A 13,968-nucleotide genomic window follows, 5' to 3' on the forward strand; every position below is an offset into this window, starting at 1 on the left:
GATTACATTTTCTGGTGTTTTGTGTTGTTTTAGTAAAGGTTCTGGTCAGGGTCTGGTATCGCTAGGCTTCAGGCTGAGGGTCTTCTGTTAGAATGCGTTGGGGCAACAGTACAGGAAGTTTCATGGTTTTTGTTCAAACATAAAGTCTTTCTTTCACCCTTTTCTATGAAATTTGGTTTTGCTGGTTATAATGTCTTCATTAGTGTCTTTATCAAACAAGGGATGGCCCACTATCTTCCAGGATCCACAGTTCTGGTGTGGTGTTATCAATTTTATTCCCTTCTAAGTAACAGGTTGTTTTTCTCTTGCTGCTTTCTGAATTCTTCAGGACCTTTAGCATTCTTCCTGTGATGTTTTGGGGCATACATTTACATTTATGCCACTTGGACTTGTTTGACTTTCTTGAATATTAGAATAATGTATTTTTTTGTCAAACATCAAAAACCATTTTCCCGAAGATTTAGCACATCTAACTTTTTGGCAGCATGTCAAAGTAAACTAAAGGAAAAGAAATTTATGCCCTCCTGCTCACAGTCTTGGCTCAGGACTAGAAGATTAATCTTCACAAGCTTTTATAGGAGAGGGGAAAAATTTGGGGGTCATACTTCAAATTAAATGTTCTCAGTGTATTAAGTTAGAAAATATTCTGAACTAAACCTTTCTGAACTTCATGTGTGTTCCTAAGTCAGTTTCCATGTGTATTCAGGAGTGTACATGTATGGACTCAGAATATTTCAACCAAACATGGCATATCAAGTCATAGTAAGACAGTACTTCCATTTATAAAGCTAGATGAGACACCCCAGTAGGAGGAAAGGGTACTAAAGGCAGACAAAAGCTCCCACTATTAGGAGTCCCACAAGAGCACCAAGCTAAACAACTGTAACATATGCAGAGGACCTAGGTCAGACCCATGCAGGCTCCAGGATTGCCTGTTCTGTTTTTGTGAGCCCCTATGAGCCTCAATTCGTTGAGTCTTTGTGTTGTTTTCTTGTAGTGTTCTTGACCTCTCTGACTCCTGCAATCCTTCCCTTCCGTCTTCCAAAGGATTCATCAAACCCTACATAATGTTTGGCTGTGGAACTCTACATCAGTTTCCATCAATTGCTGGATGCAGCCTCTCTGATGAGGATTATATAAGTTTCGTGTCTATGAGTATAGATAGGAGAATATCATTAGGAATCATTTAATTGACTTTTTTTTCTATTTGCTGGATGTGTTTGGTTCTATTCTAGGTTTCTGGACTCTCTGGACTCTGGTTTCTGGCCATCAAGTCAGTGTCAGGTTTGGGCTCCCTCTCATGCCCTGAGTCTCAAGCTGCTCCAGTCATTGGTTAGCCACTCCTACAATTGTGGTTTCATGTTTCACCTTTCCTGGCGAGGTGCTCAACTCAAGTACCTTACTGCCTCAGAGAGGGCAGGGAAAGGTCCAGACCCAGTAGGGTCCACAGCTTACTCCCTTTGGGGAGTCAGACATTGCTGTATGCCGGAAGGAGGAGGGTGAAGCAGAGTCTTGGATGAATAGAGTAGAGAGGGCTCCAGTCTGGCCAGGAATGCCAGAATTGTCACAGCTCTTAGAAAAGGAATAAAGCGATGCAGGGTCTTGGGTTTCTCAGCTGCTGTAGCAGTGGCAATGTCAGGAGCCACTGCTCTGATGTGAGTGTCGGTGTGTGAAGGGAGCCTGGCCAGGAAGTTGCGTCCAAGGTCCAATGACGAGTGCTTCAGGTAGCTGAGTATAAACAGCGCATCTCAGATGATCCTTGGTGAAATAACTTGTGTGCTTTATTCCATTTAGAGAGGGGCTATCTGAAACAATCCCTTCTGTTGCCTGAGGCTAAGATGCTGGAGATCCTCTACTTGAATGGGGAAGAATTTGTGACTGCCTGCTTGATCATCTAGTTGGAGCTTGTGGTTACATGTCCCAAGGCAGGCATGGAAACAGGGAGGAGTAAGCTGTACTCCTGCAATTTCCTAGATTTGAGCATGTTCCACCTCAGCAGTCCTATGCCCATTCCTCTGAGGACGTGGTCTACATACCCTACATACAACATCTGCGCCATCTTTACTCCAGCACATCTTGCAATCAGTACAAATTGTAGGTTTTGTGGTTGGGTGGGTGACCCTATCCCTCCACTGGGAGTCATGCCTAGTTGCAGGAGATGACCAGTTCAGGCTCTGCACCCCTATTACTAGGGATATTAGTTAGAGTTGTCCTTATAGATTTCTGGGAGTTTCCCTAGATTTCTACCTCACCCCCCCCAGATGCCTCAAAATTCCAGTTGTCTCTCCTTCCATCCTCCGTGACATGGCCCACCCTGTTCTCATCTCTACCCAGGGATATTCATGTATCCTCCCTTAAACCCTGCTTGTTATTTAGTCTATTAGGGTCGGTGGACTGTAGCATGATTTTATCTTATAGCTAATAACTACTTATAAGACATACCATGTTTGTCTTTCTGGGTCTGGGTTACTTCACTCAAGATGATTTTCTCCTAGTTCAGTTCATTTGCCTGAAATTTTCATGATAATCTTTTTGACAGCTAAGTAACACTCCATTGTGTAAATATACCAATTTCCGTTATCTATTCTTTGTTTGAGGGATATCTAGGTTATTTCCAGTTTCTGTGTATTACAAAGAAAACTGCTATGAACATATTTGAGATTAAAAAGACAAAAGTGAAGATTATACAATGGAAACAAAAGAAAGCATCTTCAACAAATGGCGCTGGTGTAACTAGATGTCAGCATGTAGAAGAATGCAGGTATATCTGTATCTAACACCAATAGTGCAGACACAAAGAACAACAATTAATAAATGCGGTCTCATAAAACTGAAAGGCTTCTGGAAGGCAAGTGATACTGTCCATAGAATAAAATGGCAGCCTACAGAAAAGGAAAATATTTTCACCAACCCCACATCTGACAGAAGGCTAATTTCTAAAATATATAGAGAACATAGCTAGACATCAACAAACCAAATAATCCAATTAAAATGGGTACAGATGTAAGCAGAAAATTCACAGTAGAGGACACAAGTGGCAGCTCATATTGGCAAGGATGTAGAGCAAGGGGAACACTCCTCCATTGCTGGTAGGAATGCAAATTTGTACAGATACTTTTGGAAATGAATATTGGGGTTCATCTGAAAATTGGGAATCGACCAACCTCAAGACCCACTTGAGGCCATATACCCAAAGGACACTTCTCACTACCACAAGGACCCTTCTCTTTTATAATTTAAAAGGGAAGGTTAGTTATTGGAAAGGAAATAGTACGTTACAGGCACACAGTACTTTTTTTGCATCTTCACACATTTGGATCAAAACCCTAGAAACATGACCACAGAGAGATAGATGTTGGTCCCATGGAAGGGTAGATGGTAAAGACCGGGTGAAATATAGAAACAATAAATGTCAGATTTATAAAAGAAACACCACACTGATATAGGACTGTATGGCAAAAGAGGGCAGGGAAGAGTAGAATCCTGCTTTCATTAGAGTTTAACAGCAAAGAAGGACAGAAAGCCTGGGCTTGTAGTCTGACTCACAAAAAGTTTCACTGAAGGTGGGAGTTTCTTGGGGATAGAGAGATGACTCAACAGTTGAAAATACTGGGTTTTCTTGCAGAGGACCTGGGTTTGATTCTAGCACACATGCAGTGACTAACAACCATCTGTAAGTGCACTTCTAGGGGATCTAATGCTTCTTCTTGCCCCTATGGCCACCTGAGTGCACTGAGTGTGCATGGAATGACAAAAATCATGCAAAGACATCTTAGTATCACTTTCTGTGTCTCTAATAAAATAGCCTGAAAAAAGCAGCTTAAGGGATAAAAGGCTTACCTGGCTCATAATTCTGGGTCACATACCACCATTGTGGAGGAGTCAAGGTAGTAACAGCTAGGCAAAATACATCAACAGTCAGGAGCAGAAAGGCATGGGCTGATGCATGCATACAAACAATCAGACCATTTTTTCCTTTTCATTCAGTCCAGGGTCACACTATGAAATTTAGGGTGTATCTTCAAACCTCAGTTAGTCCAACTAACCTAATAGGTATGCCCATAGGCCAAACTAATTTAGATAGTTTCTCACTGAGACTTCTTTCTGAAGCAATTCTAGACTTTGTCAAGTTTTCAAAATTAACAGTCATGCCTGTCTATGTAGGATCCTGTCCAAAGGGGAAAAAAGTCTTAAATGAAAAATAAGGACAATTTTGTTTGTATTTTATCTCAAGGGATACTATCAGAAATCATAGCAAGATAACCATAAACAACACATACAATTATATGAAGATTAAAGTTGCTTTTGAACAATCAATTAGTCATTGGAAAAATCAATAAGGGAAAAATGAATCAAATGAAAATACAACTTATATCTGTGGGATATTGCAAAATAGTTTTAAGAAGGAAATTTGTAGGAATAAATACCTTCATTAAAAATCAAAATGATCTCAAGATAATAAATTAAATGTGCCCAAGTTCTTAGAAAAATAAGAATAAGTCAAACCCCAAAGTAGTAGAAGGGAATAAGAACTATCAACGATGAAATTAGTGAGATGAGAAATAAAATGACCATATCAAGTTCAATAAAACATATGGTCTGTTTTTGGGAAGGATTAACAACATTGACTAACTCTTAGGTGAATTAACCAAAATAATAATAATAATAATAATAATAATAATAATAATGGAGAGATGAACCAAATTAATACAATTCAAGCAGAAAGGGCTATTACAACCTTTCACTGAAATCTAGGGAGCCATTAGGTTGTGTTTTAAAAATTATTTGAAATAATTGGAAAATCTTAAATGACTCATATATAATCCATTAAGAGTGAGCCAAGAGTATATCACTTCATGAGCAAACCCCTGATGAAATTTGGGACATAATACAAATAGTAATATCTATATGTGACAAACCAAAAACCAACATTATATTGAATGTTAATAATATTGGACTAAAGGAAAAAAATTTTTAAAAAACTAGGAATGAGACAGGGGTGTTCACTCTCTTCAGTCTAATTTACTGCAATGTTTAAATTTATAGCCACAGCCATGATGCAAGAGAATAAAATGATACACACATGAAAGAAACAGGTTAGCTGATAACTGTTGGTGGGTGATATGATTATGTACTGAAAATATTCAAAAAGACTCAGCCTAAAGAATCTAAAATCTAATGAACACTTGCCATATTGTAGTGGGATAAAAAACCAACTCACAAAGCTCTGTAGCTTTTGTATACTTTAGTATCAAGTTTTCTGAAAAAGAAGTTAGGAAAATAATCATACTTGCAATAGCTCTAGTCAAAAGAATCAAAACTACATTGAGACAAATAGACACATAGATGATGAATTTTAATTTCCTTCAATTCCCCCCAAAAATAATAGAATTGAAAAATGAGGTTGCATAAAATGGCAACACACATGAAAGGGAGCAATGAATAGCCCACAAATGGCAAGAAACTTTGTCTGGTCATTTGACATAGGACTGATATCTAGACTATCAAAGAACTGAAAAAGAAAGGTCCCACAAAAAGGCAAACAATCCAATTAAATGAACAAGTAAACAGACCATTCTCAAAAAGAAAGAAAACTGTAGATCAAAACCACACTGAGATCCCATCTCACTTTAGTAAGAGGAACTATTATGAAAACACACTAGACACAACAAACACTTCATATATTGATGATAGGAAGGTATATTAGTTTTCTGTTGCTGCCATAAAACACAGCGACCAACACAACACATCTTGGAGAAGAAAGGTTTGTTTGGGTTTACGGCTCTAGCAGAATAAGAGTCAGGAGCTGAGGGGGTTTGCAGCCCCATGGAGGGGAGCATCAGTGTCAAAAGGCCAGACCACCAACCAAAGAATACACATGGAGTGGCCCATGGCACTGGTCACATATGTGGCAGAGGATGGCTTTGTTGGACATCAGTGGGAGGAGAGACCCTTGGGTCTGAGGGTGTTCAATGCCCCAGTGTAGAGGAATGCCAGGGAGGGAGGACAGGAGTGGGTGGGTAGGTCAGGGAGCACCCTCATAGAGGCAGAGGAAGGGCCACAGGATAGCGAGCTTCTGAAGGGAAGACCTGGAAAGGGGAAAAAAAAAGTCAATCATGGTAGGGAGGCATGACAGTAAAGTTGGAGCACTGAATGCTCTCATCTTCAAATGCAAGTGTAGGGCAGAAAGAGCAAATTGGAAGTGGGGTGAGACCATGAGCTCTCAAAGCCTGCCTCCAGTGATGTAATTCCTCCAGCAAGGCCACACCCTCTAAATGTCACTACCAACGAGGGATCAAGCGTTCAGATAGCTGAGCCTATGAGAGACATTTCTCATTCCAACCACCACAGAATGTGAGTCTAGCAGCCATGTAAATCCCTATGAGGGTTTCTCAAAAAATTAAAAATAGAACTACTATATACCATTTGTATACCATTTCTGAGTAAATAGTTGTCTTAGGGTTTCATTGCTATGAAGAGACACCATGACTACAGCAACTCTTCATAAGGAAACCATTTAATTGTGGCTGGCTTAGAGATTCAGAGGTTTAGTCCATTATTGTAGCAGGAAGCATGGCAGCGTACAGGGAGACACAATGCTGGAAAAGCTGAGCATTCTACATCTTGATTCACATGAGGCCTTAATACTGGGTATAGCTTGAGCTTAAATGAAAAGCCTACCTCCACAATGACAGGTATCCTCTATCAAAGAATCCACACCTATTCCAATGAAGCCACACCTCCTAATAGTGCCACTCCCCATGAGCCAAGTATTCAGTCACATGAGTCTATGGTGGCCATACCTATTCAAACCACTACAATACCTAATGAATCTAAGCAAGCACACAGTAAAGATGCCTATATCCATATGTTTGTCATGACACTACATACAATGATAATTGATGGAATCTGCCTAAATGGCCATCAATGGATAAACAAATAAAAATGTGTGGTATATATATTCAGCCACAAGGAAGAATACAATTTTGTCATTTGCAGGACAATAGCTGTAACTGAAGACCATGAAGTTAAGCAAAATAAGCTGGGCATCCTGAAGAAAAGTGTCCCACATGTGGAATCTGGGGGCAAGAGGAAGGATATGAAAGTCAATGAAGCCTCTTGGGAATGTGGAGGGGGGAAAAGGAGTGAGAGAAGGAACAGTGATAGGGGGTAACTGGGATAAGATCTATTGCATACAGCTACAGCAATGTTAGAATGTAATCCATTACTCTGTGTAATTAACATGAGTTAACAAAAATAAAATGAAACATTTATTAAAATGAAAAGAACATTGGAGTATCCTAATATTAGTTATTAACTTATTGCAGCAACTACTATGAAATCTTGTTCCTCTACTTTATTTCTCTATTTTAAGTAATTAGAAGTGGTTAATTGGTAAGGAATGATTAATGGTTTTCAAGTCTTAATTTCACAAACATAACACCAGCAAGGTACTTACATAAATTGACATTCAGAAAATCTGTGTTCTTGATAACTCTGTCCACATACTTCTCTTGGAATATAGTAAGATAGGAAATATTTAAATGACAGATGGAACCTCTGTTACTTGAATAGATTATTACTTCTTGTCTACAAAGTTAGAGAACAATGGAAACAATAAGGTGTGAAATGGTGAGTGAGGGCTTTCAGGCTGTGCACAACTTCTCGTTATTGTTAACTTTTATCTCCTTCCTTCTGTGTACACCATTTCCTGTTTCATTCAGAGTGGCGCCATACCTGTCACTCATGCAGTGAGGTAGAGCAGTTGTTCTCTGATGTAGTGAGGGAGGGGTGTGACTGACATTTCAAACGTTTTTCAGGACAGAAACAATATAGAAGAAAGGATTTTAAGTGGGACATCTCATCCCGTATCCTACGTAGACGCTTTAATACAGCATCCTAAGGGTTTTAGGTGGGACATCTCATCCCGTATCCTACGTAGACGCTTTAATACAGCATCCTAAGGATTTTAAGTGGGACATCTCATCCCGTACCCTACGTAGACGCTTTAATACAGCATCCTAAGGATTTTAGGTGGGACATCTCATCCTGTATCCTATGTAGACGCTTTAATACAGCATCCTAAGGGTTTTAGGTGGGACATCTCATCCCGTACCCTACATAGACGCTTTAATACAGCATCCTAAGGGTTTTAGGTGGGACATCTCATCCCGTATCCTACGTAGATGCTTTAATACAGCATCCTAAGGGTTTTAGGTGGGACATCTCATCCCGTATCCTACGTAGACGCTTTAATACAGCATCCTAAGGGTTTTAGGTGGGACATCTCATCCCGTACCCTACGTAGACGCTTTAATACAGCATCCTAAGGGCTGTACCTCTCAGGCTATACAGACAAGTGCATTTGGAAATGGTGCTATGGAGTTTGAAGAAAATTCCATTTCTGAAAGTGGGAAAGGCTTCTACTGAAGCTTTGTTTGGTAGAACTCAGGCAAGTTTTCAGAGATGCTAAAGTCCTACATCTGCTTGATATGCTTCTTTTACGTGCTTTTGGCCTAGCTTATTTCTAAGAACTACAGAACAATTTCTTGGAGAAAATTTAATTGCTTTCAAATTATATTGGAATTCAGCCAACCTCAATGGGAGCTTTTCTGTGAAATTCTATTCCAATTTGGTTCCAAGAGATTTAAAAATGTGTGTCAAACTCAGTTATAGGAGAAACACTGTTTAAATCATACAATTGGCTTCTTCATGGTGATCAAGGAAGCCACCCTCTCCTAGTAGGAGACTGGGGTCAAAACTGAACCCTTGAATTTCACTCATTTAGTTTTTCTTTCAAGTACTTGTTTGAACAAATTACATTTGAATCAAATGCTATTTATAAAAATCCATAATTTGCATAGTTTAATATTCAATGAATATATTTAGAATATTTAGAAAGAGGAAAGAGAGAAGAGAGGAGAGAGGAGAGAGAGAGAGAGAAAGAGAGAGACAGAGAGACAGAGAGAGAGAGAGAGAGAGAGAGAGACAGAGACAGGGACGGAGACAGAGACAGAGACAGATTGTGAGAAGGGAACTGTTCTGCTTTTAGGCTCAGCCCCATACATACTCAGAATTGCAAAAGCTGTTTGGGAAAAACAGGCTCCAACAAGTAGGCAAAGTCTTCCATCTCTTGCTTTTTTGGGGTCCAGGAATGCATGCAGGTTCTCTAGTAAACTGGTCTTTTCAAGAGCAGAACTGAGTGATTCTGGAGGGCAAGGAATGTTTCTCATTTACAAAATGCTGGGACAACCTAAGCAGCAGGGTCCTGCCACAACAGCTGGTGAGCAGGCCACCTTGAGGGGCAGTACAGCAGGTATGGGCAGGACAGTTGTCATCATTGATGCCTTCATTAACTATATATTATGAAGTATGGTATGTAAATTGATAGGGCCATTTGTCTCCTTTTCTTTTTTCTTTTTATTAATAATTTCAATTCATTTACATCTCAAATGATATCCCACTTCCTAGTTACTCCCTCCACTAATCCTCCATCCCACATCTGCCCTCCCCTCTCCCTTTTGCCTGTATAAGAGTGCTCCCCCACCCTCCCACACTATCCCCTCCCCCATTGCTCCAGCATCCCCCTACTCTGGGGCGTCAAACCTCCCCAGGACCAAGGGCCTTTCTTCCCATTGGTGGGAATCCAGTAGCAGAGGCCATCCTCTGCTACATATGTATCTGGAGCCATGGGTCCCTCCAGGTACACTCCTTGGTTGGTAGTCTAGACTTTCAGAGAATTGGGTAGTCAGGCTAGTCAATGTTGTTCTTCCAATGGGGTTGCAATCTGCCTTCGCTCCTACAGTCTTTCTGTTATCTCCCCTACCAGTTTCCCCGGGTTCAGTCTGATGATTGGCTCCAAGCATCCACATCTGCATTGGTCAGTTACTGGCTGGACCTCTCCAGGAACTGCCACACTTGGTTGCAGTCCATAATTGCCTGTTGACTACAGCAACAGTGTTGGGTTTGGTGTCTGCAGACATGATGAATCCCCAGATGGGGCAGTGCCCAGATGGCCCTTTCTTCAGTCTCTGTTCTATTTTTTGTCCCTGTTTGTTCTTTGGACAGGAACATTTCTGGGTTAAAAATCTTTGAGATGGGTGGGTGGCCCCATCCCTCCACCAGAGACCATGCCTATCTACTGGAGGTGGTCTCCACAGGTTCTATCTCCCTTCTCTGCCCATTACAGCTAAAGTCAGTCCCATTGGATCCTGGGAGCCTCACGCTTCTTTGGTGTCTGGGAGCCTCCAGTGGATACCCCTAGTTCCTCATCCCCCCTGCCCTGCTACCTCTTTTTATTTGATTTCCTGACCCTCTGTACTTCTCTCTTTCAATGCAGTTCCAACCTTCGCCTTCCAGCTTTTCACTCCTCACATTCTGGAGCCTCCCTGAAAATGGATTTCATCTTTATTGCTATTGTCTTTGGCAAAAGAACACATTTTGATTCTATCGTTTGAAGCCTTCTGTGTTCTTATTGCTGACTGTATTTGTATTTATAAAATGATATTCCACTGTGTTATGAAAATTAGTTTAAAGGGAATAAACAATGCATGAGGTAGAATTTTCTTCCTTTCTTCCTTCCTTGTTCTTCCTTGCCTCCTTCCTTCCCTTCTCCTCTCCCTTCCTCCCTCCCCCTCTTTTCTTTCTCTCTCTTTCTTTCTCTCTCCCTTCCTTCCTTCCTTTCTTTCTTTCTATTCTAAAACTAGCCAAATAGGATGACAGAGCAGGAGATTAGGGCTACTTCTTTTGCTTCTTAACTTAAGTATCTTAGAGAATTTCATATCATGAATACTTTATTTATATCATCTCTACCCCTCCCTCACTCCTCAGCTCATCGCCCCACTCCATCTCAAATTCATGACTTCTTTATTATTGTACACACACACACACACACACACACACACACACAGCCTACTGAGTCATTTAGTGTTTCTCAAATGTACATGTGTTAGGGATTTGATTGCTGGGGCTCTTTTTTAAAAATAACAGAAACCATTTTATTTATTTATTCAATTGTTATTATTGTTATTGTTGCTGCTGCTGTTGTTGTTGTTATTGTGTGTGTGACATATGTGTTTGATTGTGAGCATTATAATCCCATAGTATACATGTGTAGGTTAGGTTAAAGGGTAGCTTTGATGGAGTCAGTTCTCCCAATCTACTTTGTGTAGAGTCAGGGTCTCTCCTTATGTTTTTCTCTTCCTGAGAACTCTGGGCCTATGAGTTTCTAGACAATGTTCCTGTCTCTGCCTTCCCTCTCACTATATGAATGCTGAGATTACAGATGCATGCCATTGCATCTGGATTTTTTTTTTTTTTTACGTGGGGTCTAGGGATCAAACTCATATTGTCAGACTTGTTCACTGAGCTATCCCACCAGCATGGATTTCTAAATCCTGTACTTTGATTTAGTGAGGAGAAACTTCTGTCTTTCTGACAAAAATGCATATGTATAAAGTAGATGCCTGCTCAAAGGAGTGTTTGCATTTTTGAAATCATTTAGGATATTTTCCTATGGATTGTGAAATACTGTAAATGAAACAATCTTTCTCCATTACTATTAATTCTTATCAGCATCTTGCAAGTCAAGAAGACAAGAGTTTGGACAGACTTTGTAGGTTCATATGCATGTGTATGCACGCACATGTGTGTGCATAGGTGATATGTGGAATCCAGAGACTGATGTACTCCTTCATCACTTTTCCATCTTATTTTTTGAAACACTGTAACTGCACTGTTGGAGCTTTCTGTTTCTGCTAGACTTGCCAGCCAGTGAGCCTCTGAGATTTACCCTAGCTAGGGTAGCAGAAGTGTGCTACCATATCTGGCTTTTATGTGAGTGCTGGAGATATGAACAGTAGTCCTTATATGTATACAGCAAGCATTTCACCCACTGAGCTGTTTCCCCAGCTCCTGAAACCAGACCTACTGATTTCAAGTTTAGGTCTGAGCCCAGCCAGCTGTGTGTGGTTCTTGGCATTGCACTTAAGCACCTTGAGGTTCAATTTCTTCATCTACAGTCTCAAAACATAAACACTGGGTCATTCATTAAATTTATCAGTCAAAAGGCTATTTCAGTAGGTGTTTGGTGTTCCTAGTACACTACTCATAAGTACATCTAGACACATCAGAGAAGCCCTGTACATGCACTTGTAGTTGGTAGTTTGCAGTGGATTCAACAACTGTGTATTGAACCTTAGAGGCCCTGCATTGAGCTAGGTAAAGACAATTATCACACTAAAGGACAAGTTTTAGTGCACAGAGTATAAGAACAAAGCCTTACTCAAGGATAGCAAGATAGCCACCTGGGAAGAAGGAATACATTTTAGCTGCCCCGAGTAAGTGTCTCATACATGGCGTTCAGGGATTCTGATTTTACAGACTACCACCACCACCACCACCAATGCCACCACCACCACCACCACCAATGCCACTGCCACTACCACCTCCACAACCACCACCACCACCACCAATGCCACTGCCACTGCCACCTCCACCACCACATTCCCCAAGGCAGCAATATCCCCTAACATCTTAATTTCTTCTCTTATACTAGGCACTAAGAGAAGCCATATCCCTTGGGAAGAATCAACCTAGAGTAAGTGCCTCTAGCAAAAGACGATGAAATAGTTCCTGAAAGATGAGTTGAGTTGAAATGAGAAGCAAATGCAATTTGTTATGTTATTCTGTACTGGTGTCTGTTGAGGCAGATTAAAAACTTATCTGTGCATAATTCTTCTACTACTAGAGCAAATCATTTAAAAGCACAATTTCCCTCATTTTTCAGTCTTTTTAAAGACTCAAATGGAGTTTCTTTCCTTTCGCAGGGCAACTGTGGGAAGGAACTCAAGTCCTTTATGTGATGAAGTCTTCTGAGATGAAGGAGCTGAAAGGCTTAACCAAGTTTGCTAGTTCATGGGCGACTCATGGGAGTTCATTATTTGGGAAGGGCATCATTGCTGATGCACAGCCAGCAGGCAGGCCCTGGCTGACTGGTGGCCCCTGATGATGAATCTTAGTCCTGAGATGGTCATGGAGTCAGATTGGAATGGCGTTTTCCAGTCTGAGGAAGGAATCCTGTCAGAGACTGTGATTGCCCTCCCACCTTCAAATGTCTATTCTACCTGTGAGTCACTCTAATGATCCTGGAATCAAGGACACTGGAGTGATGTCCTGACTCCTGAATTAAACTTGGAATGTTTGGAATCCTCAGGGAGAGAGATTCCCTTTGAGATTCTTAGACTTCTATAAATAAGGAAATGAGATGACACATCATTTTAAAAGGAGGGAGGGAGGGAGGGAGGGAGAGAGAATGTGTGTTGTGTGGCTATTTTTGATACTTGAGCTAGTAAAGGAGTTTAGACTTATTATTTACATATAAGAAACTTTCTATAATGAAAAATAACCCAGTTTTCCCTCACAAAGAAAGTGTCCCAGCCACTATGGCAAGGGAACATCCATGATACTCTTAGGGCCCTTCTTTGTATGGCTATCTGGATTTGCTGTGCTCACACGAATATCAGCGCTTGTTGCTTTTGATTCCAATAGAGAGGCAGCATTAGGACCTCCTGTGTGGTCTCCAGTGCCCAGATCAATGAGGCTTCACTTAGAGCCAGCTGAGTGATACCACATTCCTCCCTCACCCATCTCCACTGAGAAATTAGACCTTGTCCTGCCAGCAGAGCCTCAGGCAACCTTCTAACGCAACTGTTCTGAGCTTCTGCTGCTTTCCTCATGCACAGAAACTCGTCCATGTGCATGGAATGCAGACTTGAGGTTGTTTTGAATTTTGCTTTTAGAGACAAGGTCTCACTCTCTACCTCTGTCTCTGTCTCTCTGTCTCTATCTCTTTCTGACCTTGGGTGTCCTGAAACTCACTGAGTTGACCAACTGGCTTCAAAGTCGCTGTGAGGCCTTTCTTCTCTTCCTCTGCAGGGCTGCTTCCTTACCTTCCCTCCTCCCCCTCCC

The sequence above is a fragment of the Mastomys coucha genome, unplaced genomic scaffold, assembly GCF_008632895.1.
Source record: "Mastomys coucha isolate ucsf_1 unplaced genomic scaffold, UCSF_Mcou_1 pScaffold14, whole genome shotgun sequence".
NCBI classification, from domain to species: Eukaryota; Metazoa; Chordata; class Mammalia; order Rodentia; family Muridae; genus Mastomys; species Mastomys coucha.